Here is a 27,187-nt window from a genome sequence, read left to right as displayed (position 1 = left end):
AAGTGTCTTGTGTGACATTTTTAATCTGGTGTTTTCAAGCTCATGTAACCAAGGATACATATTAAAGAATAGTGTAATTTTAGAAAATTGTTTACCCCTTTGATCCACAAAATCTTATAATTTTAAATCAGATTAATGTCACTTTTGACATTTCTTTGTGAGATCAAATATAATTTGGTAATTTATTCTTGTTCAGTATATACTCTCACTTCTCTATAAACCCCTTCCCTTGCTGAATTTTAGTTAAGATGGTAATAATTCAGAACTCACTGAAAGACAGTCAAGCATTGAAGGCTTCACAACACTCCTGCCCAGATTCTACTCCCCCAGTATAAACAGAGAAGCCCAATGAAAATATTTTAATTACTGTGGGGTTGGAAATATCCTTTCTCTTACATTTTGCATCTTCATCCTTCCTACAGATTGTGAAATATTTGGTATTTTTATCCTGAGCTGCATTGCTCTTAACATATTTGGCACAGAAGGTTATCTTTAAAGTCCTCTCTAAATCTCCCAAATTAATGTTCTGTGTAGTGAGCACCTGCCAGCTTTGATACAGTTATAGGATTAGACATTTTGATTTTTTTTTTTTTACTCTGAAGGTTGTTTGCATGCTGTTACTAAATCTGGCTGTGTTTCAGCTCCAGCATCTTCCATTTCCTAAAGGATTTGCTGTGAACCTAAAAAAAAAAATCTTTTCACCTGATTTTATAGTGATCATGCCTAAGAAGTGCCCTTATTAGAGCTTGGCACTTTCCTGTATATAAAACCACTGCCCCTGTAAATGACTTTAACCAAGTTATTACTAATCCACAATATATCCTTGGAGGTGAGTTTGGTGGGGTGGGGAAGGCTCTTTGTTATATTTCTTTTCCTTTGTTAAAAAAGCAAGTGATTTAATTTCCGCATGATGAATTAGATGTCATAATAATTCAAAGTTAATTCAACATCCATATGTTCTAACAGGCTATAATCACATTATTAAATGGGGAACTAAACCTGATCAGAGAAAAAAAATGTTAGGAAATAATTTCTAAACCTAATGATGGCAATACATTGTATATAACTTACACATCATCCTTCAAAGACACTCAGGGTGATGTATGGATGTGGTTAATTCATCTTGCTTTATTTCCTACACTAAATGAAAATATGTATTTTATTTTTGAGACAATATTTTTCTTAAGTAATATGTATATCTTTGTTTCACATAGTTTCTAAAAAATAAGGTCTGGATCCTCTTGTAATATAGAAGAAATGTTCATGAGTACACAATGGATACGTTGTATATAACTTTCACATCTTCCTTGAAAGATACTCAGGGTGATGTATGCATGTTGTTCATTCATCTGAGATTGATTTTTCACAATAAAACTGTATATATTTAAATGAATGTATATGTTTTATAATAATCAAAGAAAAAATTCATTAGCTAATTAAAAAATAGCTAAAATTAGAATATACTTCAGTATAAATTGAGGCTGCACATTAAATCAGTTTTTGTTATTTGAGTATCTTATTTCTTATATACTAAAATATATTTATGTATGTTTCCAACTCTGTTATCAGAGCAGATAGCTACATCAGAGAGAAAATGTCTCTTACATTTCCATTCAACTTAGTGGGACTAATTTCTACCAATTTTCCTTCAGCAAGGTTCCTATAAAATTTATCTTAAGGCAATGTGTTTAAACTTGATTTTTAAACTATGGTTTTGATCTCTCCTTCTCAAAAATGGAAGCTACAATAGAAACTAGTAGGCATCTAGCAAAAAAATCAATACTTTGAATATAATAAAAAAGCCTTATCTTCAAGTAGGGTATCCCCTAATGGCTGAGGACAATAATTAGACTGGCACTATATATATATATATGGTAAATAATATATTTTTATATTTTTATGGGAACCAGGGGAGATATTTGTAACCCAAGGTTGTAGCGATCAGGGCAAGGTTACTGAAGAAGTGAAGCCTTTGCTGAGTTCTATAGTAGGAGGCCAGGTGAGTGGGGACCAATTCAGGCAGAAAAATGGTGAACAAAATCTAAAGCAAGAAAGATCAGAGAAGATGTGTGCAGCAGGATAGTTCATAGTTAGTTGTATCTTTCACTGGGCTAGATATCAATACATTATAGAACTGTGCAGATTTATTAAAAATATTTCATTGTGAAAACATTCAGAAAGTGGGAATCTTGAAGCCTCAATTCCCATGTAGCTACATCTGAACTAGATAAAAAAGCACCAACATACCTATTTAAGTTAAGAACACATAGGTGGGTATTACTTTCTAGTCATATCAATTTTTTTTTCTGTTTGATTGTATGTGCATTTTATTCATGCTTTTTTTTTTTTTGCCATGTCTACCTAGAACACTATCACCCTTTGTCTCAAAAAATGGATGTGCTAGTACAATATTCATTCTAGACTCATGTCTGGTCCTAAGTCACCTATTACTGAGCCTTTAGCTCTCACAGAGGAGAGCTGTGTTTCCTTTCTCTCTTTTCCTGTTTTCCTCTTGCAGGTGGGAGAGGACATTTGGTCAGGCTGGTGCCACATAGACCTAGGCACTGATGACACAGTAGAAAACTGAAAACCCTTACTCTCAGGCAGTTGCTTTCAGCCAGGAGGTGGGAAGTAGGGGGAATATTCAAATCATTTGAGAACCTTTAAAAACGCTCATTCTTGGAACCCTATTAGCTTCAGCTTCTATTTAGTAACCACAGCTGTGTTAGTGGTGATGGTGGTGGTGGTAGTAGTAGTAGTCATAACAGTCATTAATCCATGACCACTAGCCGCTAGTTCTTTTTATCTATAGAGTGTTTTATCTTTCACAAATGTAATTTTTCCACAGAATCTTTTTTATTTTTTCTAATGGAATATCTTTTTTTTTATTTTTTCTAATGGAATATCTTTTTACATCTCAATGGACATCGACATCCTACACAACAGTTTGGAAAACTATTCTGCAAAATTCAGGTAAAACTTTTTGGCATTCAAAGCACTTTTATTGGTGCGACCTGTGTGTGTGTGTGTGTGTGTGTGTGTGTGTGTGTGTGTGTGTGTTTTAATAACTTCCCATAGTTAAATTCCATCAGTTATTCAAGCCTTGTTCAAATCTTACTATCCCTAGGAAGTCTTCTTCTAATGAAAGTAACCTATTTCATCATCTCCCATGATGCTGATTCATACCTCTTTTTATCACTTAACATTGCCTATATTCCATTCTATATACAGTTATTCATTTTTTTTCTAGTACAAGGATCCATGAGGGAAGGTCCTGTGCACAATCCATTTTTGTGCCTAACATAGTGTTCTTAACACAGTAAGAAATAAATGGCAATGTCAACTGACAGTTAATCGTTAATATAATCATATTTACTCTGAGTGCATAAGTCATTGATTTCCATAATTCAGTTGTAACCTTTTTTTAAAAAAAAAAACAATCTACATTTGTCCCTTTACTATGTCTCCCATGCACTCCATGTGGACGTCTGTAACTTTCCCTCAAGTCTTCAAAAGTTTATCGACTGAATGGTCGATTAATCCTCCAGGATGGAGAAATTTGCCAGAGGGTTAAGAGATTTAAATCATTCCCAGAGCTCCATTTTGAAAGAGAGATTGCTAAGTTTCATAATGTTTGTGAAACGCTCTGTGCACTGATGAGAGAGCAAGCAAGACAGTGAGAGCAGGTTCAAGGCCATTCTCCAGTGGCTCTCTAAAAAGCTGAAAGGCCTCACTTGGGGTCAGAAACCTTAATCTTTGCTATCATGGTTTTTATTGCTCTGGCATGTTTTGATACACTCCAGAGGGAAGCGTCATCTTATCTAGCTTATTCCACAGGTCATAAAACTGGCTTGTAGAGAGTATGTTAAAGTAAGAAGTGAAATAAAATCTTTATTGTACTCAATCTTAGAATATGTATAAAGATATAATATCCTGATTATTATAGATTTATATGTAAATTATAGAAAGAATGAATTATGATATATATGTTTATTTTCAGTATTGATATTTTTACAATGTTACTTCACTTGAACCATTACTATAGTATAACAAATAAGTGAGATATAAATCTGAACACAAAGTAATATATTTCCATAAAACTTTACATTAAATAATTTTTAAAAAACCCTACATCCAATAATGAAGCTCTTATGAAATTGCAAATAAATACAAGTAAATAATATTTAAAATGTTAATTCATGGTTTATGTAGACCAATACCAGATCATTTCATGTTCAAAATATTGTCTTATTGTTTAAATTGTACATTATTATAACCTTACTGTTTGTCCATCTATTGCTATACCTGACACCTTATGACTTGTTTTTGATTCATCCAAACAAATTTAAATAATTCACTGTAAGACTTCCTGTATCCTGGAGGGAGTGAAAAACTAGGTCAAGCCCCGTGCACATGGCTCAGTGGTTGAGCATTGACTTATGAACCAGGGCACAGTTTGATTCCTGGTCAGGCCACATGCCTGGGTTGTGGGCTCGATCCCAAGTGGGGGTGTGCAGGAGGCAGCCTATCGATGATTCCTCTCGTCATTGATGTTTCTATCTCTCTCTCCCTCTCCCTTTCTCTCTGAAATCAATAAAAATATATTTTCTTAAAAAGGTAGGTCAAGAGGCAGACATAAATTTAAGAAAGAATGAGAGATTCAAGATTTTAATCTATAACATAAATATAAGAGCACAGTTTATACAGTGAAATTTATTCAAAGCTACAAAAACAAATGAGAATGATGCAATATTTTGTCTGCATGGTAATATTGTCTTCATAATGTTGGCCTGCCAAAATGTCATTAGCATTATCCCCACCCCACCCCAAATCATTGAGTTTACAATCACAATAAGAAAATAATGACTTTTACAAAAATTTGAACAGTATAACTTTATTTTAAAATCTAATGGAGATGTCATAATGACTCTTTGAGGCAGTAAGAAAGGGTAGATAGTATTTAAATTGATGGAAGCAAGATTTGCAAGAAGTGACTTTTTTAGAATTATATAACAGAGAGATTGGCTGGAACTTAGTCCGGAAAATAATGAGTATTGAAATAATATTTTAAGGGAATGAAGGAAAAGTCTATAAATATCTTTGAATGCTTACTTTTGAGTATATTTATCTGATCTATGAATTATGAGGTTTCATTTTGAACTTGTTCATTCTGATCTGATAAAATATTTTTCATTTAGTTTGCCAATGTCTTGTCATCTACATAACTAATTAAAATACTGCTTTGTAAATATGAATTGTTTCAGAAAGTTTTAGAATTCTTCCTTATAATAAAATTAGTTGGCTGCTATTTTATTTATTTTTTATTTTTATTGCTGTTTTTTAGTTCTGAAAAAATCTAAAATAACAATAGTAAAATAACAATACTAATAATAATAAAGTGCCAGCATATCTCAGGGTAAATTGGAAAGAATGAAAGACAACTGAATGCCATGATTCTGCTAGTCTTTTGTATGAAATGAAAATTTGATCTGTTTCATCTTAGAAGATTAAATGTTACTTTGGTATGTTCAATACAGCTTTTAATAAAATAAGTCTTATTTTAATATTATGGTTAAGATATTTGGGTCTGGTTCTAGAAAAACAGTATGATATTCAACTTGCATGATTCTCTTTAAGGCTTATAATGCTCCTAATTTAAAAGGAAGCTAAAATTACAGAAAAAGTAATGATATTTGTTATTGTTCTAACTTTTCAATTATTCAATAAGAATTATTTCCATTTTTTAAACAGAAGTATTAAAAGAAAAAAAATTATATATTTTAATGGGACATTTTTTATCAATAATTTAAACATATTCTTTAGCCTAAGTTAGAAGGTGTTTATCAGGTAAGATGGGAATTTTTTATCAGGATCCATAACAATGGAAAGACCCTTGAAATAAATTCGTGGTAGCTATAGATTACTACAGTCTATCAGCCGTTCTCAACCTGGGGGTCGCAGCCCCTGAAAATTCATCCTGTATATCAGATATTTACATTATGATTCATAACAGTAGAAAAATTACAGTTATGAAGTAGCAACAAAAATAATTTTATGGTTGGGGGTCACCACAACTTGAGGAACTCTATTGAAGGTTCGGGGCACTAGGAAGGTTGAGAACCACTGGTAGATGAACATATATCCCCAGTGTTGGACGTAAGTTCTTGGCTTTCCTGGAGAGGCTTAGGTTATAAATATTTCTCTAGACGCACTAGAGTGTGGAGTGGAAGTATTGGAAGTGTTCATGATTAGTGCTAGTTTAACTAACATGGAGACTTGTTTTGTCTTCTGCTTATAAAACAGAGTCTTAAGAATTAAAATTTAATGAAACGTAAAGGGGCTAGGTCAATTATAACCTTTGACCCTACAAAAGGTCAAGTAGATGTAGTAGGTAAATCCAAACAAGCAAATAACAGTAGTACGTATTTAATGATTGAGCTTCTCAGTATGCAAAGCATCATGCAAGAGGCTGAGTATAGCCACAGATGCATGGGCCATTCTGCCTGAGCTTAGAAAGCTTTAAAATTGTTGAAGGAGACAATTCCTATACTCATAAAGCATCAAACCTCAAACAGTGCACTTCACAAGATGCTATTAAAAGGAATATAAAAATAGTTTTGCATATAAGTGATCTCAAAAATGTAAAACACAAGAGCATCTTCTGAAATAAAAGGGTTATTAAATAATTTTAAACGCAGGGTTTTCACTTTAAATTATTCTCTTTTTTTGTGGACTAAAACAAAGCTGTCCTCTCGATTTTTAACACTCTCCATCATTTCTTAATGCTGTACTTCATCATCATCAATTTGTTTTCCTTTCAATTACTGAGGCTTGTCTCGTTTTCAAGACCCAAAAGGAAAAATGAGTAGCTGATTATGCTATTTGGAACATGTCAACAGAGACAAGGTAACTAATGGCATGGAATAGTTAATTAATAGTGTCCCCTGATGTGCCTTACTGTTCCAAAAGTGTTGTTTTTTATTAAATTATTTCCAACTATGCGATTTTATTCATTTCGGAAATAATTTGAGAAGGTTCATGCTTAAAATCTATTTAATCAGACATGAAGAAAAGAAAAAAAAAAATACCAATGCAAGAAAAGCTATGATTAAGCACAGAAGAAATAATGAGCACAATCAAGAAAAGAGACTTTTTTAAATCTATCATATCCTGGTATCTTTTCAAAAACCTATCAGACTCTGCAAAAATTGTATCAGAAACTCCTTCAATTATATCCAGAACTGTGGGAAGACTTAGGATATGAATCCTGGGATAAAATAAAATGAGGAAGAATTGTAGAGATCAATTTTATGTCTCTCTTCCATCTCTTATACACAAGAGAAAAATGATCTTTGTTATACAAGATCTTTTAAATGATCTAAGAAATCATTTTAATCTCTCTCTCTTTCTCTCTCTGCATCCAGCACTATAACATTTGGTATTTTATGTTGTGCAGTTCAAACACCTGCCCCCCCCACCCCCTGACACACACACACACACACACACACACACAATGTAGGGAGAAGGATAATATAATAGCATGTTATTGGACAAGCACATTTTTTCTGAGCACTACGTCCTGCTGCAAAAGATTTACCAAGAGGGCTGCTTTTTGGAGAAATAGGTCTTATTAAGGTGCATTGAAAAAAAAATTTTTTTAATCTTATTTCACTAGTAAAAATAGGTATAGATCTGCCAACAATAGGTCTGTTCTCTTTTTTTGTGTGTGTTTTTTATTGCAGTCAACTCTTTAATTCTGTGTTTTATATGTCTAAAATCAGAGAGATAACACTGCAAAAATATCAATTATCTTTTGCATTTAGCATGAATTTAAAAGGGAGTCACAATCAGTCTCTTTAGAGTTTATGTAATTTTAGACTAAAATAATTTTACTCTCCTTGCTCATTTATCTCTTTAAATGTTTTGGAACACAACATTAAAATTCTTCAACACTATAAATGTTTATTTAGAAAGTAAAAATAATGTTCTATTAATCATAAGGATTTGTTTTACTTTGGCTTTACATCCCAGCTATGCCATATTCTGTGATCTTGGAAAATTTTCGTATCTGTGGCTCACCTCTGTGAGTGAAAAAATAAGCCTTATAATAATCATAATCATAATAATATCTCTATATTTTAAACATTAATATGTATACATATTTTTCCTATTGTTGGGTAACAAATTACCACATATTTAGCAGTTTAAACAGTACATGTTTATTATCACACAGTTTCCATAGGTCAGGAGTTCAGGCATGGCTTAGCTAGGTATCTGCTCTTTAACCCTGATAGGAGTAGGGTTTCATCTGAGGCTCAAGATCCTCTTACAAGCCCATGTGCTTATTAGTAGAATGCAGTCCTTACAGCTGTATATCTCATGGTGGCTTGTTTCTTTACAACTGGGTCTTTCTACTGTCAGCAATAACATTAATTAACTGCAGGGTTCATAAGGTCCATGGTACAATTTTTCTAAACACATAGATCCTTTGGTGTATAGCTCCTAAGTGACAAAGCTTCCTCTCCAAGAATGGAGCCTGTAAGTCTCCAAACCTAGGTTTCTCAATGTGTTCTTGTTTTCGAATCACATCCTATCTAATAAAAATGGAATATGCAAATTTACCATCACACCATCACAAAGATGGTGGCACCCATAGCCACAAGATGGTGGTGCCCAGTCCCCTCAGCCACCCTGGAGTCCCCCAGTCCTTTCAGTGGTGGTCGGTGAGTTATTTATTCAGATATATGGCTTACTCAGTGGCAGGTGCACAGTGTGGCTGGACCTGCCCTCAGCCCCCCAGCTGCTCAGGGCAGTAATGAGGCACAGGCAAGCCTCAGATGGCGGCTGCCCAGCCGATGCCTGAGGAGCAAGCAAGCTTTGGATGGCAGCTTCCTAGCCAATGCCCAAGGCACAAGCAAGCCTCAGATGATGGCTGCCCAGGCAATGCCCAAGGTGCAGGCAAGCCTTGGATGTCAGCTGCACAGCTAACAACCAAGATGCAGGCAGCCTCTGATTTTGACTGCCCAGCCACCTAGAGCCAGCCCAAGGTACAGGCAAGCCTCAGATGTTGGCTGCCCAGCCACCCAGGGCCAACCAAGGCTCAGGTAACCAGGGCTAGCCAAGTTTTGAGCTGCTGGCAGTGGCAGCAGCAGAGGTGTGATGGGGGTGTTGCCTTCCCCTGAGGAGTCCCAGACTGTGAGGAGAGGGGGAAGGCCCGGATGAGGGATCCCCCCCTTCAGTGCATGAATTTTCATGCACTGGGCCTCTAGTTGTGGTATAATTAAAGTAAACAAATCACACACAGAGAGTACAGTTTGATCAGTCTTAACATATGTACATACCACATTCAAGAAAATCAACATTCCCATTATCCTCAAAAGTTTCCCTGTGCCATTTTTTTAAAAAATTCCTCTTTCTAAACCCTTTCCCACAGAAACACTAATCCACTTTCTTTATTAAGGATTAACATTCTGGACATTTATATAAATGATTATACTATATGTGCTCTTCTTTTGCTTGGCTTCTTTCAATCAACTACAGACAGTCCTCAGGTTATGTTGGACTTGACATAGGTCATTTCGTGGTTATGTCGCCATCTCCCATTTATTTATTTAAAGAAAAAAAGTTCCATCATTTCGATGTATGTACATACATGTTTTATGTTTTTTATTATTTATTTACCACAAGTAAAAGTCAGGAATTGTTATCTTTCTTTAATTTTATTTTACTGTTTCACTTCATTACTGCCATGTATGTGCTCCATGTGAATGATGTAGGTGCTTTTGTAGGTGGGTTCCGACTTACGGCGGAAATCAAGTTACATCGCACTGTAGGAATGGATCTCCGATGTTACTCGAGGACCTACTGTACTTATTTTAAGATGCATCTATGTTGTAATAAATATCAGTACTGGATTTATTTTTATTGCTGAGTAGCATTCTACTGAATGGATGTAAAATATATGTTGATATATTTTTTACAATTTAGAGATTTTTATATAAATATTCATCAATTCACCTAATTATTTTGTAATGGCTACATAGTATTAAAATGTGTCTTCTGAATATTAAAAAAGCACTTAATATAGTTAAACTTAGTTTTAATATTCAGTGAATTATTTTTTTAATTCCTTGGAAATTAGTTGTTCAAAATATTTGACTCAAGAGACCTTCTGTTTGTTCTCTGACCATAGTCAACAACCAAGTTTTTTGGGGAATAAGAAAAAAGAAAGAAAAGTGAGATAACATTAGAAGCTTTTCAATTTGCCTATATTTTATCAAGTTGACTGTATAATTTTAGATCATTTGTTGTACTTTTTCTTCCAGCTTCATAAACAATATTCATGGTGCAATCACATAAATTTAAATGCTAGGATGAAGGGGTTAAAAGGGGGGGATGGGAGACATCTATAATATTATCAACAATAAAAATATATATTAAAATAAATAAATAAATTGCTTTGGCTAGTAATTTTTCCCTTTATTTATTTGTCAACCCCTAAGTAATTGTTTTTGATAAATTTTAATATTTCTTTCTATTCTTTTATTATGCCTCCTCTCTCTCTCTCTCTCTCTCTCTCTCTCTCTCTCTCTCTCTCTCTCAAATGCTTTAAGATGATGAGGAAGTAGTATGCTCTATGAATAAATTTTCTGAGACTTGTATTTTATTAAGAGCAGTTCAATAGGCTTGACAATGTTCCACTCCCTTTTTGATAACAAAATGACAGACTAATTAAAAGTGCAGAATAAAAAAATAGCATCCACTCTTTTGACTGCTTTTTTCTATTGATACAGGAGAGAAGTGGCTTCCCCAGTGCCTTATTCCCAGTGCCATGTGGGTGGTTAAGCAATCCACAGTCTTTGTTTTATATTTTCTGGCAGCAATGCATTCTATAGAGCAATAGACTCCGTCTAATCCCTTACACTTTCTCCAAGTTTTATAACTAAATAACCTTTTTAAATAAAATATTGCAACAGTCCTGCATTTCGAGGATGTAAGTGCTATTTTCTAAAAGGTCAATTCAATCTGGGAAATGTTTTCAGTTTAGACAATACATTATACACTGTAGAAACCTGTGGCAATTTCCGGCACCACTAACAAGGGGAAGTAAATTTCAGTCACTCACAATAAGATGGCAATGTGGTGACATTCGAAGCCTGGACATGGGCTCACATTCATTGCAGGTGCCTGACTGCTGTGCAGCGGAGACCTTTATCCAACTGCCACTTGAATTTTAGATATAAATATGTGATTTACAGAATGAGTGAGACCCCATTATCTGAGTGGCAATATTCTTTTACAGCAGGCAATGATTAAAATACCTCACATTAATAAATCCCTAGGAAACCAACTATCTCACATTTGCTCAACAATTGTATCTGTTAGTAGTCATTATCTCTGAATTACAGTGAGCCACTGTCTTTGTTTCATTTTCCAGATCCATGTTCTTGTCCATCAAAAGCCATGGCGGTTGTGCCACACAGTAAAGCAGCGAATTTATGAAACATCTCTCTGAAGGGCATGCTTGTTTCATAATCCTGATTCCTTATCTTTATTCACTTCAAAATATATGGGACTGTCAGCACGAGGGTCAGAAGATTGCAGTGCATCCTTTGTTTCCTTGCTAGTGTTTTTATTTAACTTGAAAAATAAGCCGCAGCATCAAGGGGGTGATAGCATAAAGGACATACAGAGCCACAGTGGCATAAACATGGCAAACACACATCTCCAGTTATACTGTGGGAAAGGCTGTCCTATCAAATCATAAAAAGAAGTTTACTTCAGTAACTCACACACCATCTTTATTAAAACTTCTAGAAAAAGAAATGATACTCAAGAGCTTTAACATAACAGAAAAGTTCCTCTCCTCTCTGGAATTTCTCATCCTATCGCCTGGCTTTTGACCTTCAGACATCACCTTCAGACATCGTGTATGATGAGTGTGATTCTCTTATAGACACACTTAGCATTTTTAAACTACCTGGGCTAAAAACCAGCAAAACTCATAGTGTGTTAGACCTTGTAAAAAGCAGGAAGTCACTTGGAAATGTTATAAATGAAGGAATTGGCGGTTTTAAATGGAGGAACACTTCTTGAAGAGCTGGTATAAGTGGAGCCTTTTTACATTGTGATCAGGGCAGCCATTCAGGAGGAACTCCTTCGAAGGTCTCACCCTGGAGCACTTGGGATGTTTGAATTGGACAAAATAACCTTGGACTGGGCCGGGGCAGCACTGTCTTCCAAACAACTGTCTGCAAAACAACAGGGAAGCAGACCTCCTGACCATTGCGGCTGATAATTAAGGCGTTTTTTAGAATCAGTAAACAGCCATGTATGTATAACTAAAAAAGAACTTACCTTATTAGCACCACTATAAATTCCTTTTTTTATATAAGCTTGCAATTATTTCCCTTCCTTTTCTCACACAAAGCCCTTGCCTTCACCCAATAATTGGAATACTATTTCGGTTTCTGCCTGAATCAGTAAAAATAAATGTTTGTTGCCTCACTTTGGCTTTTTATTTTCAGGTTAACAACCTCATGAAAACCAAAAGGAATATACAAATGGCCATCAACTGCACATTCTTATTATAGAGGGCTGTGATTTGGAACTACTTACAGATTTAGAGTCCAAATATCCTTTAGTTTCATTCCATCAATTAAGAAAACATGTCTTTTTAATTATTTTTTTTCTGTATAAGTTGGAGGAGGAACAAACTTTCATCTACCCTCTAGGTTTGTCTGGCTTGTCTAATAATCAAATAGAAATGAGACAAATTAGCAAGGGAGTTGGAGACATACACATGTATGGTGGTTAGCACAGGCAGCTGGAAGTTAAAAGAGAAGTGTGCTGCATCCTTACTGAGTCTGGAAGTTACAGCTTCAGAGACCACACAGAAAAACCACATCCTCTGCCAAAGAGAACTTAATCCCTGGAAGATCAGCTTTCTGATCTCCCCAGGGGACACTCTGCCATTACCCAGGAGGGGGAGGGGAAAGTCCTTTGCTAGGCACATGCACAGTAAAAACAGGGAGGAGGTAAGCACATGTGCAATAGAAATGAGATGACACAGCAAACCTTTGGGGGTGCAGAGTAGGAGTCAAAATGACAACAAAAGGGGTGGAGTCTAGCCTGAAAAAAATCTAAGAAAATAATTAGATTGGGCAAGGGCAGAGAGCACTGGAAAGTCCAGGAAAGGGACTGGTTAGGAGGAGGGCCCTGCACAAGCCCAGGAAAAGTGAGGAAGTAGGTTGCAGAGTCCAAAAAAGATCCTGCTTCTTTCCCCAAACCAAGAAAATATATGTAGAATTATCAGGCATCTCAAGCAGTGGCTGCTAGAGCCTGCCTGCCATGTACATCCCCCACAGTACATTATTTCCCTTCACCCCAATAAATCCTGTCACTAAGCTTAAACTTCTCCCACATGTGTGCCCTTTGAAATTCCTTTCTCTGGATACCATAAGAAGCTATTTTTACTTGCAACATGGGAACCCTGCATACATGAGAGAATCAGAGATCCCACATGAAGGAGAGGTTCAGAGACAGAAAGTGTGATTGAGGTATATAAGACATCCTGAGCTAGGGAGGAGGTAATGCACCTTAGGGGCATGAAAGGGTTATGAAGGATGATAAGAATAGCCATTTAGTAAATAGAAGTTGTCCCTGCCCTATGCATAGCTCAAAAGAAGTTAACTGTGATAATATCTTACCATGGGCAAGGTCCCTAATTCAAGTTTTTCTAGTTAGTTAAATGGAGGAGCAGATGTTTCTTTTGTGCCTGCAAATAACATTGCCTTTAGCTCAAAGTAATCAACATACCATTGAGGCACATCCTGGAGTGGCTTGTTCTGAACCCCACAAAGCTATTATATATTAACTAGAGGCCCAGTGCACGAAATACATGCACTGGGGGGCGGGGGGGGGGTGTCCCTCAGCCCAGCCTGTACCCTCTCCAGTCTGGGACCCCTCAGGAGATGTCCGGCAGTCGGACATCCCTCTCACAATCCCAGACAGATGTCTCCCAACCAATCACCTGCCTGACTGATTGCCCCTAACCGCCTCTTCCTGCTAGCCTGATCACTCCCTAACTGCTCCCCTGCCAGCTTGATTGCCCCCATCTGCCCTACCCTGCTGGCCTGGTCGCCCCTAACTGCCCTCCCCTGCAGGCCTGGTTCCCCCAACTGCCCTCCCCTGCCGGCCATCTTATGGTGGCCATCTTGTGACCACATGGGGGTGGCCATCTTGTGTGAGCGTGTGACGGTCAATTGGCATATTACATCTTTATTATATAGGATTATATAGGATTATATAGGATTATGTAGCAAATAACCAGAGATGATGGAAACATAAACTCTACATTTCTATTATTAGTTTCTATAAATATTTTTGGGGAAAGTTAGGGGTATGGGAAAGGGAAAATACTTTTCTGGTACCCTTCTAGGTTATTGGCTGAGACTAACCCCCTCAAAAAAAAGTGACAGATTAACAGGAGAAAAATAAACACAACTTTAATATAACATGTACGCATCTTTATATCTGGGAGAGACCCCAGAAAACTTAAAAACTCATCAAAAAGACCCCAGCTATTACCTTAATGCCATCTCCAGCTAAAGAAAAAAAGAAGACATTTGGGATGGAAAGATGCCCAGTTATAGGTGGCTGCCAGGAAGAGCACAGGGAGCAAAGGTAAGGTGGTAATGCAGGTTAAAGTTATTGCCTTCCCTGTTGACAACTTTCTAAAGACTTAGAGTCTTCCCCTTATTGGTGCAGAGAGGGAGACACCATTACAAATAAATATAACTTTCTAAAGACTTAGAGTCTTCCTCTTATTGGTGCAGAGAGGGAGACACCATTACAAATAAATATTTTCATTTAAAATTTTCATTTTACTTGTAAAAGGGTAACTTCCACTTCATTTCCAAAGCTCTCCTGTTTCTTTTATTTTTAAAAAATAATCAGCTCAAAATAATCCTTATGCCAAAAAGACATATTTTTTAGGGTGGCATATTCTGCTCCCTTTCAGGAAATATTTGTGGTTGTTTTTGTTATTTGATTTTTAAAATATTACTTTCATTATCTGCATTTTATAAATGTTGAATTATGGCTTCTTATGTTTCATTCCAAATATAAATATTTATAATATCTTTGCCAATTTTTTATTCGTCTCCACAATTTTATAATGATGTCGGCGTTGAACAGACACCAAGGATTTTCATAACAAAAGTAAATGCGCTGAATATCCTTCACCCTCCTCTAATAATTTATCAGCATTTCCCTAGAACCAAGGGGAGTTATTTAATTTTCTTGCAGCGCTGGTTTGTTTAGAGCAGGGATGGGGAACAGCCCAGGGCCTGCATAAGGCCCACAAAATATTTGGTCTAGCCTTGCCAAGGCATTAGGAGTGAGATAATTAAATGTTTGACCAAATATAGCAGACTAATTTTTAAGTAGACAATTTTGTATGGCCAGCAAATGATGTTATAAACATCCAAATGGCATAGAAAAGTCCCCTACCCTGGTTTAGAGCCTTGTTCACAAGCAAAATATCTGGTTTCAGCACTGCTCCTTTCCCAAAACCAATAAAATATATTTGCTTCTAGAGCCTGCCTGCCCTGTACATCCCCTAGGGTACATTATTTCCCTTCACCCCATGTCTTTGGGACGCTATGTTAGGCATTCGGTATACTTAGAAGTGAGTATAATTTTCACAGAGTACAAATATGAAATGCCATGAACCTCTTTGTTCTCCATATTTAGATCTAAGTAAACTATTTATTGAATCTTGTGGGACATTTAGGTCCAAGCTTCACTGGTAATATTTTCTGAGCAAAATACAATAGGTTTAGGGGCAACTATCACTGCTCCTAATTAATCATTACCTCTTGCTCCATATTTCACACATCAGCAATATTACTTTCCATAGCTTAGTCCTTCCATGTATTATTTCTAGTTTGCTGTGGCCTGAATATATGTACCCCCACCCAACCCTACAAAGTCATACTGTTAACCCCAATGCCCAAGGTGATGGTATTAAGAGAGAGAGCTTTCGGGAGGTGATTAGGTCATGAGTGTGGGGTGCTTATGAATGGTAGTCATGTCCTTATAAGAAGAGTCCAAGAAAAGTCCCCTGTCCCTTCTGCAGTGTGAGAACACAAGGAGAAGTCTACAACTAGAAGAGGGGCTTCATGCAACTGTGTCAGCACCCTGATTCTGGACGTCCAGCCTCCAGGACTGTGAGAAATAAGTTTTTGTTGTTGATGAGCTACACAGTCTGTGCTATTTTGTTACAGTTATCCTAACTAAGACACAGCTGGAAAACTGACTAGATATTTAAGAGATTCAGAGAAAACTAATGACTCTTATTTCCCCTTTACCATATCCTGTCGTCTATGGCCCAACTTTCACAATCTCAAAAAGCAGTGTCACCCTTTGCCCATCAGATAATTTTCATTCTGCTCTTCTTTTCATATCTCATGTCCAGTGCAACACTAAGTTCTTTAGAATTTACTTCCAAGATATATCTTAAATGTATTCTTTTCACTGCTTGGTTCAAGATGCCACCATCTGTCTTCCAAATGTCTGCACTAGTTCCCTGACTGGTGCCCATTCTTGCCACTTCTAGTCCATCTGCTCTTTCTGTAGATTAAATTCTATCATGCCACTTTTCAGGTTAAAACTTTCCAGCAGACCTTTATTATATATAATCTAAAATCAAAATCTTTATGATGTCAAGCTCCTCCCTTTCTTTTTTCCTCTGTTTTCTCATTTATTGTACTCTGTCATTCTGACTTTTCTGTGCTTAAAAACAGGGAGTCGTTTTGACTTTCAGGATATTTATAATTGTTATTTTTAAGCAGTTACTCAGTTTACACTTTCTCCTATTATATTTTATCTTCTTATGAGAACATATTTGTACTTATTACTATTATTAACATTGTCTTATTAGATTATTAAAAAGGGATGTGAATTCCTTGAAAGAGTCACAATTCAGTCTGTTTTATCTACATTGCTTATCCAATACTTTAAAAATGTTGAATAAATATTTGTTTACTGAATTGTTAACTCACAAAATTCATCCTGGGGACATTTGGGAAAGAAAACATTGTCTTTCAAAATCTTCTACATGTTCCACTTCAGGAAACTAATAGATACAAAGGAAAATATATTAAAGTGAAAAATTTACTATAGTGACACAGTTGTAATTATAGCACTACAGCAGAACTAGAGGAACTAAAAATGTTAAGTTGTTAATTCCATTTTCAAAATATTATTAGTGCTTGCCAGAATGCACTTGATTTTTTAAAATAATAAGCACAGTAAAATGTTTTGTTAAGTAGAAACTAAATGTTTTCTTAGGCATAAGTTAAATTGAGCAGACAAAAGAAAGACATCTTTATGTCTTCCATCTGAGCTGAAGAATGTATCATTACTCATAACTTCTATAACTTCTTCCTTTTTAATTGTTAATATTACCAATAACATAATCAAATAGAACCTTAAGTAAAAAATTATATTATTATATAACATTATTATATAAACTCTTTAAAACTTGCTCATTTTTTAAAAAATATTACTACTGAAGCAATTATTTCCAGGTGAAAAATAGCCTGGGATGGGTGGGTATGGAGTGGAGGAGATCAGTGAGAAAATGGAGGGGGCGTCCACAATACTTTCAGCAATAAAGATAAACTGTAAAAAATATTTTAAAGGCAAATTTCAAACTTTTCTAGGAAAATATGTGATCAATTTTTAGTATGCCAGATTGTCCAACAAGATGTTGGAAAACTAGAAATAGGACATTAATGGTGAATATAAGAGGAAAAGGGGTGTGGGGAGAGGTAGAAGAGGGTAAAGGAGAGATAAATGGTGAAGAAAGGAGATTTGATATGTGGTGGTGAACACACAATACAATATACAGAATATTAATTATGTAATTGTACACTTGAAACCTAAATAATTGTATTAACGAATATTACCCCCAGCAAATTCAATAAAAAGAGGGAGGGGAAAGAAAAATAGCCCATCTTTCTAATAACTTCATTATGGATCTCCCTTTTGAAATATTTTTATTATCATTGTCTACATAAAATTGTCGCTACGGATCTAAAGCAATCTTGCTATTCTGAGGATTTTAATATATATGATGTGTAACTCTCTTACAATTTGTTGTCCATATCTTTGACACTGTACATATAGTAGGCTATATAAAAAATGTGTATAGAAATCTTGAAGATTAGATAGAAGAATAACTAAACTGAAAACACATTAATCTCTATACTGAAATTAAGCACATATTTTTAAACTTAATTAAAATTAAATTTAAAGAGAGAATTATAGCCAGATGAATTTAACATGCTAAACATTTCAATTTAAAAATATCTGGTTAGGGCCTAAATCATTTTTAGTAGATCCCATATTAAAAAAAAAAATTATATGATCTTTATGTCAATGCTTCTTGGTATTTTATTTATCTTAAGAAGTGACATATATTAATAATAGCAATAAAATTGTCCCCATTAACTAAATCACTAAATTCATGGTACCTTTGTGGTTAAAAATAGTTTGTGTTAGATAGCACTTTATTAATTAATAGCCATAAAAGAAATATTAACCATAAGCTACCTTGTTTTTCATATTATTTATCTCGTTTTTTATAACCCACTAAATCTAAATCTTTCTCCATGAAGTCATTTACAAAATAGAAAAGTCCTTAAAGTAGTTCAAAAGTGCTGACACAGCTCAGCTGGTGGGGCTAGGTTGGTTGAGTGTCATCCTGTGCACCAAGAGGTTGCTGGTTTGATTCCCTATCAGGGCACATGCCTAAATTGCGGGCTCCATTCTAGGTAGGGGGTGTGCAGAAGGCTGATGATAGATGTTTATCTCTCATTAATGTTTCTACATCTCTCTTCCTCTCCCTTTCTCTTTCTCTAAAATCAATAAAAACATATTTTAGCCTGGCCTGCATGGCTCAGTGGTTGAGCATCAACCTGTGAACCTGGAAGTCATGGTGATATTCCCGGTCAGGGCATATGCCAAGGTTGTGGGCTCAATCCCTACTGTGGGGTGTACAGGAGGCAGCTGATCAATGATTCTTGCTCATCATCGATGTTTCTATCTCTCCCTCCCCCTTCATCTCTCTGAAATCAATAAAAATATATCTTAGAAAGTGCTGGCACAAACTCTGAGAGTGTATTTTGAGGCCATGGAAGGCCAGTAAATGTGACCATAACAGTCATGTAGATCTTAAACACTCTGCTATTCATCAGCATCCAGAATCTCGCCATCTGCCTCTTCTTCAGATGCAAAATGCTCAAGGCACAGGTAAGCTATGATTTAATTGCAGTGCATCCCAGGAGATCACTTGATGCCTTTTAACTTTTTTTGATGTAGTGTCAAAAAGGTAGAGATGAAGGGTAGGAGAACTGGTAGAGAGCTAATTCCTTTGTATTCTTCTCAGAAAAAAAAAAAATAGGTCTGCTTGTAATCATTAGAAATTTTTCTCAAATTGTTGCTGCCATGATGTTATTGACATCTATTTTACATCTCTGACATTTTTACTTTTTGAAATTAAATTCTATTTTTCAACTTTTTGTAGTGTGTGCATATTTAAAATTTATATATTCACCTCTAATATATATCTAAATAATGTTGATCATGTTCTCTTAATATCAATTTTCCTTCCAAACATGTCATTTTAATTCCAAAAGTGCAAAACTAATGTCTAATATATAGTTGACTCAATGAACTGATTGTATAAGTGTCGAAATCTCTATAATTTCTACATCTTCAGGGCTCTCTTAAAATAACAGTCTCATTTAATAATATATTTAAAATAGCTGATCACCGGAAGATTATTCTTCCTAGTATGTCATTTTTATTTGATCATTCTATAAGAACCTTTGGTAGCTCTGTTTCTTTCTTATCTAAAACCTGCATATTTTTGTTTGGATTTTAAGATATTTATTCTGTGGGGTGCTTGTTAAACTACAGCCTGCTGAGCCCACTCCAAGGAGTTTCATTCTTTTTAAAAAAATATATGTTTTATTTATTTTTTTACAGAGAGGGAAGAGAGAGAGAGTGAGAAACATCGATGAGAGGGAAACATCGATCAGCTGCCTCCTGCACACCCCCTACTGAGGATGTGCCTGCAACCAAGGTACATGCCCTTGAACGGAATTGAACCTGGGAACCTTCAGTTCGCAAGCTGACACTCTATCCACTGAGCCAAACCAGCTAGTGCTCCCAGGAGTTTCTGATCCAGTAGTGCAGCCCAAGCAGTTCCTAGGTACCGCTGATGTTGCTGACCAAGGAGGTGCTCTGAGAACTCTTTGGGAGAAGAGACATAGAGATGGTGACACAGAAGCCAGATAGCAGATATTGGAGATATATTGCTACACACTAAGGAACCCCTGGGGCTACCAGAAGTTAGAAGAGTCAAGGAGAAAGAGATCTACATAACCAAATATCCAGAGAAGAGAAATCATTGGGAGACAAAGAAACAGCCCGCATATGAAAGAAAAGGAGGCATCACCAGAAAAAGAAGTAAATGGAATGGAGGCAAACAATATGTCAGAGAAAGAATTCAGAGAAATGGTCATAATGTCACTGAAAAGAATGGAAGACAAATTCAAAAATATGTGTAAGAACCAAGAGGAAATGAAGAAGAACCAAGAAGAAATGAAAAAATGACATCGCTGCTATAAAGAACTCAATAGAAAGCATCAACAGTAGACTAGAAGAAGCAGAGGACCGCATCAGTGAGCTAGAAGACAAGGTAGGAAAAAGACCCAAGCAGAGCAGCATCTAGAAAAAAAAAAATCTGAAAAAACAGGAGAGCCTAAGGGAACTTTGGGACAACACAAAATGAAACAACACCCACATAATAGGGGTCCCAGAAGGAGAGTAAACTGAGCAAGGAATAGAAAACCTGTTTGAAGGAATAATGACAAAAAACTTCCCTGATGTAGGGAAGAAAATACTGACACAAATCCAAGAAGCTCACAGAGTTCCAAACAAAATTAACCCCAAAAGACCAATGCCAAGGCACATTATAATTAAATTGGCAAACATCAATGACAAAGTAAGAATCTTAAAAGTGGCCAGAAAGAGACAGAAAGTTACCTACAAAGGATCCCCCATCAGACTAGTGACTGATTTATCAACAGAAACACACCAGGCCAGAAGGGAATGGAATGATATATACAAAGTCATGCAAAGCAAGGGTCTGAATCCAAGAATACTGTACCCAGCAAGCTATCAATCAAAATTGAGGGTGAAATAAGGAGCTTCATAGACAAAAAGGACTAAGGGAGATTATCACCACCAAACCAGCAATGCAAAAATGCTAAAGGGTCTGCTGTAAAAACAAGAAATAGGAAGTGAAGAAGGAACACAGGTGTACAGAATAAAAATGGCAACAAACAAGTATCTATCAATAATAACTTTAATTGTAAATGGATTAAATGCCCCAATCAAAAGATATAGGGTAACTGAGTGGATAAGAAAACATGACCCATTTATCTACGTCTACAGGTAACCCACCTCAGAAAAAAAGACGCACACAGACTGATGGTGAAGGGATGGAAAAAGGTTTTTCAGGCGAATGGAAATGAAAAAAAAGCTGGGGTAGCAATACTTATATCTGACAAATTAGATCTCAAAGTGAAGGACATAAAAAGAGATAAGGAAGGCCACTTCATAATACTAAAGGGAGCAATCCAACAAGAAGAAATAACTCTGATAAACATATATACACACAATACAGGAGCACCCACCCAAATACATAAAAAAAAAACTTCTGGAGGATATCAAGGGAGAGATTGACAGCAATACAATCATAGTGGGGGACTTTCATACCCCACTGTCACCATTGGACAAATCCTCTAAACCAAAAATCAGCAAAGAAACATCAATCCTAAATAACTCACTAGAACAGATGGAATTAATTAACATTTTCATAACATTTCACCCCAAAGCCACAGAATATACATTCTTCTCAAATGCACATGGGTCATTTTCAAAGATAGATAATATATTGGGTCACAGGCAAAGTCTCTTCAAATTCAAGAAGATAGAAATCATATCAAGCATCTTCTCAGATTGCAATGGCATAAAACTAGAAGTCAACTAAAATAAAAACAATAAATAACAACACCTGGAGGCTAAATAGTATGCTATTAAACAATTACTGGGTTACCAAAGAGATCAAAGAAGAAGTAAAAAGCATCATGGCAACAAATGACAATGAAAACACAACAATCCAAAATCTATGGGACACCATGAAAGCAGTCTTGAGAGGGAAGTTTATAGCTCTATAAGCCTACTGCAAAAAACAAGAAACAGTGGTAATAAATTACCTAACCCTACAACTCAAAGTGTTAGAAAGAGAGCAACAAGAAAAGCCCAGTGTAAGCAGAAAGAAGGAAATAATAAAGATCAGAGCAGAGACAAACGAAATAGAGACCAAAAAACAAAACAAAACAAAACAAAACAAAACAAAATATCAACAAAACCAAGAGCTGGTTCTTTGAAAGGATAAATAAGATTGATGAACCTCTAGCCAGGCTTGCCAGGAAACAAAGAGAGAGGACCCGAATAAACAAAATCAGAAGTGAAAGAGGTGAAATAAATACCGATCCCACAGAAATGCAAATAATTATGAAAAAATACTATGAAGAACAAAAAAGACAACCTAGATGAAATGGACATATTCTTAGAAAAATAAAAGCTCCCAAAACTCAACCAAGAAGAATAAAAACCTTAGTAGGTTGATAACTACCAAAGAAATTGAAACAGTGATCAAAAATATTCCAGCAAACAAAAGCCCTGTCCAGACAGCTTTACAGGGGAGTTCTACCAAGTATTCAAAGAAGAACTAAAACCTATCCTACTCAGGCTATTCCAAAAAATTCAGGAGGAAGGCACACTTCAAAGCTCTTTTTATGAAGCCAGCATTACCCTAATTCAAAAATCAGATAAAGAACCACAAAAAAAGCAAACTACAAGACAATATCCTTAATGAACATAGATGCTAAAATCCTCAACAAAATTCTAGCAAATAGGATTCAGCAATACATTAGAAAGATCATATACCATGACCAAGTGAGATTTATTCCAGGAATGCAAGGATGGTACAATATCCACAAATCAATAAATGTGATACATCACATAAACAAACTGAGAGATAAAAATCACATAATCATATCAACTGATATGGAAAAAGCATTTGACAAAACCCAACACCCTTTCTTGATAAAAAACTCTCAGCAGAGTGGGAATAGAAGGATCATACCTCAACATAATAAAAGCCATATATGACAAACCCACAGCCAACATGATAATCAATGGGCAAAAACTAAACCCATTTCCCCTAAGAACAGGAAAAGACAGGGATGCTCACTCTCACCACTCCTGTTCGACATAGTACTAGAAGTATTAGCCATAGAGATCAGACAAGAAGAAGAAATAAAAGACTTCCAAATTGGAAAAAAAGAAGGAAAACTGTCCTTATTTGCAGATAACATGATACTATACATAGAAAACCCCAAAGACTCCATCAAAAAACTACTAGACCTAAATAATGAATTTGGCAATGTAGCAGGATACAAAATTAGTGCCAAGAAATCTATGGTCTTTTTATACACCAGTAATGAACTTACAGAAAGAGATATGAAAAAAAAAATCTCATTCACCATTGCACCAAAAAAATTAAGATGCCTAAGAATAAACTTAAACAAGGACATAAAAGACCTGTACTCAGAAACCTATAGGACATTGAAAAAAAGAGAGAGAGGAAGACATAAACAAATGGAAGAACATACCATGTTCATGGATTGCTAGAATCAACATTATTAAAATGTCCATACTACCTAAAGCTATCTATAGATTCAATGTAATACCTTTTAAAATACCAATGGCATATTTCACAGATCTAGAACAAATTCTCCAAAAGTTCATATGAAATAAAAAAAAGAACCAGAATAGCCACAGCTGTCCTGGGAAAGAAGAACAAAGTTGGAGGAATCACAATACCGGACATCAAACTATATTACCAAGCCATGGTTCTCAAAACTGCCTGGTACTGGCACAAGAACAGACATATAGACCAATGGAACAGAATAGAGGACCCAGAAATTGACCCAAGCCATTATACTCAATTAATATTTGACAAAGGAGGCAAGAACATACAATGGAGTCAAGACAGCCTCCTTAATAAATGTTGCCGGAAAATTTGGTCAGATACATGCAAAAACATGAAACTAGATCACCAACTTACACCATACACAAAAACAACTCAAAATGGCTAAAGGACTAGAATGTAAGATGGGAAACCATAAAAATCCTACAAGATTCCCTAGGCAGCAAAATCTCACACATATGCCGAAGCAATACCTTCATCAATACATCTCTTAGGGCAATGGAAACTAAAGAGAAAATAAGTAAATGGGACTACATCAAAATAAAAAGCTTGTGCATAGGAAAAGGATCTATCCACAAAACAACAAGAATGTCCACTTCATGGGAGAACATATTTGCCAATGTTATCACAGATAAGGGTTTAATCTCCAAAATGTTTATAAGGGAAGTCATACAACTTAACAAAAGGAAGATAAACAACCCAATGAAAAAATGGGCAACAGACCTAAATAGATACTTTTTGAAAGAGGACATTCAGAAAGCCAAGAAACATGAAAACATGCTCAAAGGCACTAATCATCCAAGAGATGCAAATCAAAACAACAATGAGATACCACCTCACACCTGTCAGAATGACTATCATCAACAAATCAACGAATGACAAGTGCTGGAGAGGATGTGGAGAAAAAGGAACCCTCCTTCACTGCTGGTGGGAATGCAGACTGGTGCAGCCATTGTGGAAAACACTATGGCATTTCTTCAAAAATTTTCAAATGGAACTGCCATTTGACCCGGTAATACCACTTCTAGGAATATATCACAAGAAAACAGAAACACCAGTCAGAAAGGATATATGCACCCCTATGTTCATTGCAAAGCAATTCACCATAGCTAAGATTTGGAAACAGCATAAATGCCCATCAGCAGATGAGTGGATTAAATAACTGTGGTACATCTACATAATGGAATACTACACTGCGATAAAAAAAGAAGGAATCCTTACCATTTCCAACAGCATGGATGGAACTGGAGAGCATTATGCTAAGTGAAATAAGTCAGTCAAAGAAAGATAAATATCACATGATGTCACTCATTTGTGGAATATAATGAACAACATAAACTGATGAACAAAAACAGATCCAGAGACAGGGAAGCATCAATCAGACCTTCAAACCTCAGTAGGAAGGTACCTGAGGGAGTAAGGGGGAGAGATCAACCCAAAGGACTTGAATGTATGCATTTAAGCCTAACTAATGGACACAGACACGATGGGGGGGAGGGGGGGTGTTAGAGTATTAGTGGGGGGAGGGGTTAGGGATTAATGGTGGGATAAGCTACATATGTAATACCTTAATCAATAAAGAAAAGTAAAATAAAATAAAAAAAGACTGCAAAGTGGAAAAAAAAAAGAAACCAATTATTCAAATACTTATTCAATCACAGAGCAGTCACTACAGGTAAACTACAATGATAGGTGCTTGTAGTACTCATAGGAAACATAATTCCTGTCCACCACAAACTCACTATTTTAGACCCTAATAATTAACAGAGCTAGTTTTTCCCCTAAGGAAATGTTATGTATTTCTAATGGGTACTCTGCAACAACCTCAGAGGTCAAGTGATTTATATATAAGAAATTGACATCCAGTACGACTTTTCTTACAAGTTTTAAGTTTTGAAATACAGAAAGATCCTGCCATTCAGGGAATGTATTTTTTTCTTTATAGAGTCATCTTAGGCGATAGAGTATAAGGACTATCAAAACACTAGCCCAAAACTGGACATAAACAGAAAACAAAACAAAACAAACCACATTATTGAATATTCATGTTTTTCATGTTCTTCTAGATTTCTTGTCATAAGTACTCTGAGTGATTAGTGTATTTACTCATTAATTTAGTCTTTACCAAAAATAAAAAAATAAAAAAACAGCAACAACAAATAAAAAAGAGCAGGAATAAGAAACCCAAAGATGGCGGCTAAAGGTGCATTGATTTCCTGTACCCACTGCTTCTCTGTAGCCATGTGACCCAATTCAGTGTTACCTTTACCAAGTATGTTCTTCATTCACTTCTTTAAAAAAGTTCATTTTTAGATGTTGCCTTTAAAGAAAAAAAAAAATTTCAGAAGTGTAAGGTCATCTTTCAAACTGAATGATTTTGCAGTCCCAGTGGAAAATAATTCTTACAGAGATGCCGTTTTAAACAAGTGAATGGGAAGGACATACTTTCAATTGCATTTCAGAATGACATTGTTTTTGACCTCTGAGTGAATTTCTTAAGCATTTAACACTTATGAAAAGACATCAAATTGGTTTGTGATTGACAATATAAAAGGGATTAACTGTGCTTTAGCCCCTTAGAGTCTGACTCACAGGAAGCTAATCAACCAAAAAAAAAAAAAAAAGAGAGAGAGTGGGAGTTCATAAATGCATGAATGTACTCAGACTGATAAAGTGGAAAAGAATCTTTGTTAAGTTTTGTGCTTCCCCCTGAAAACCAGGATAAATGACAACTATGCTTTTTACTAAGGTAATCCTAAATTTTTATACATTTTGGAAGTTTCTAATCTTAAAAATTTGCATTTGAAACTTTATCAGTATTGCCTGGGTTTGGAACAAAGTATACTTGATATTTGTGTGTTTTCCTAAACTCTGAAACTATAGGTTATAACTTAATTAAATACAACACATGTTACACTGTATTAAATTGGATAATTTTTATTTAAGTGGGTTAACCTTAAGATACCTAATATGAACTCTAATAGATAAGTAGTTATGGCTTCATAATTTATACATAATCCTAAAATTATATGTGTCATTTATGTAATACTAAAATCTTGAAGTGGTAAGACACAAATTATAGTTGCCTATTTGCATTAAATGGAACTAGATATATAGCAAGGAAAACTGTGAAAGGTATATTTGACTGTTTTGGGATTCTTAGCTATATTTCCTGGAAAATGCATATTTGTTGCAATATGCCACGATTCTGCTTAATCTGCTCTATGGTTATGGTTGCAAATGTTCAGCAGGAGTCTGACTTTAAGGCCA

This window comes from Myotis nattereri (genome assembly GCF_964212035.1).
Source record: "Myotis nattereri genome assembly, chromosome: 2".
Classification (NCBI taxonomy): Eukaryota; Metazoa; Chordata; class Mammalia; order Chiroptera; family Vespertilionidae; genus Myotis; species Myotis nattereri.
This window is presented reverse-complemented; position numbering follows the sequence as displayed.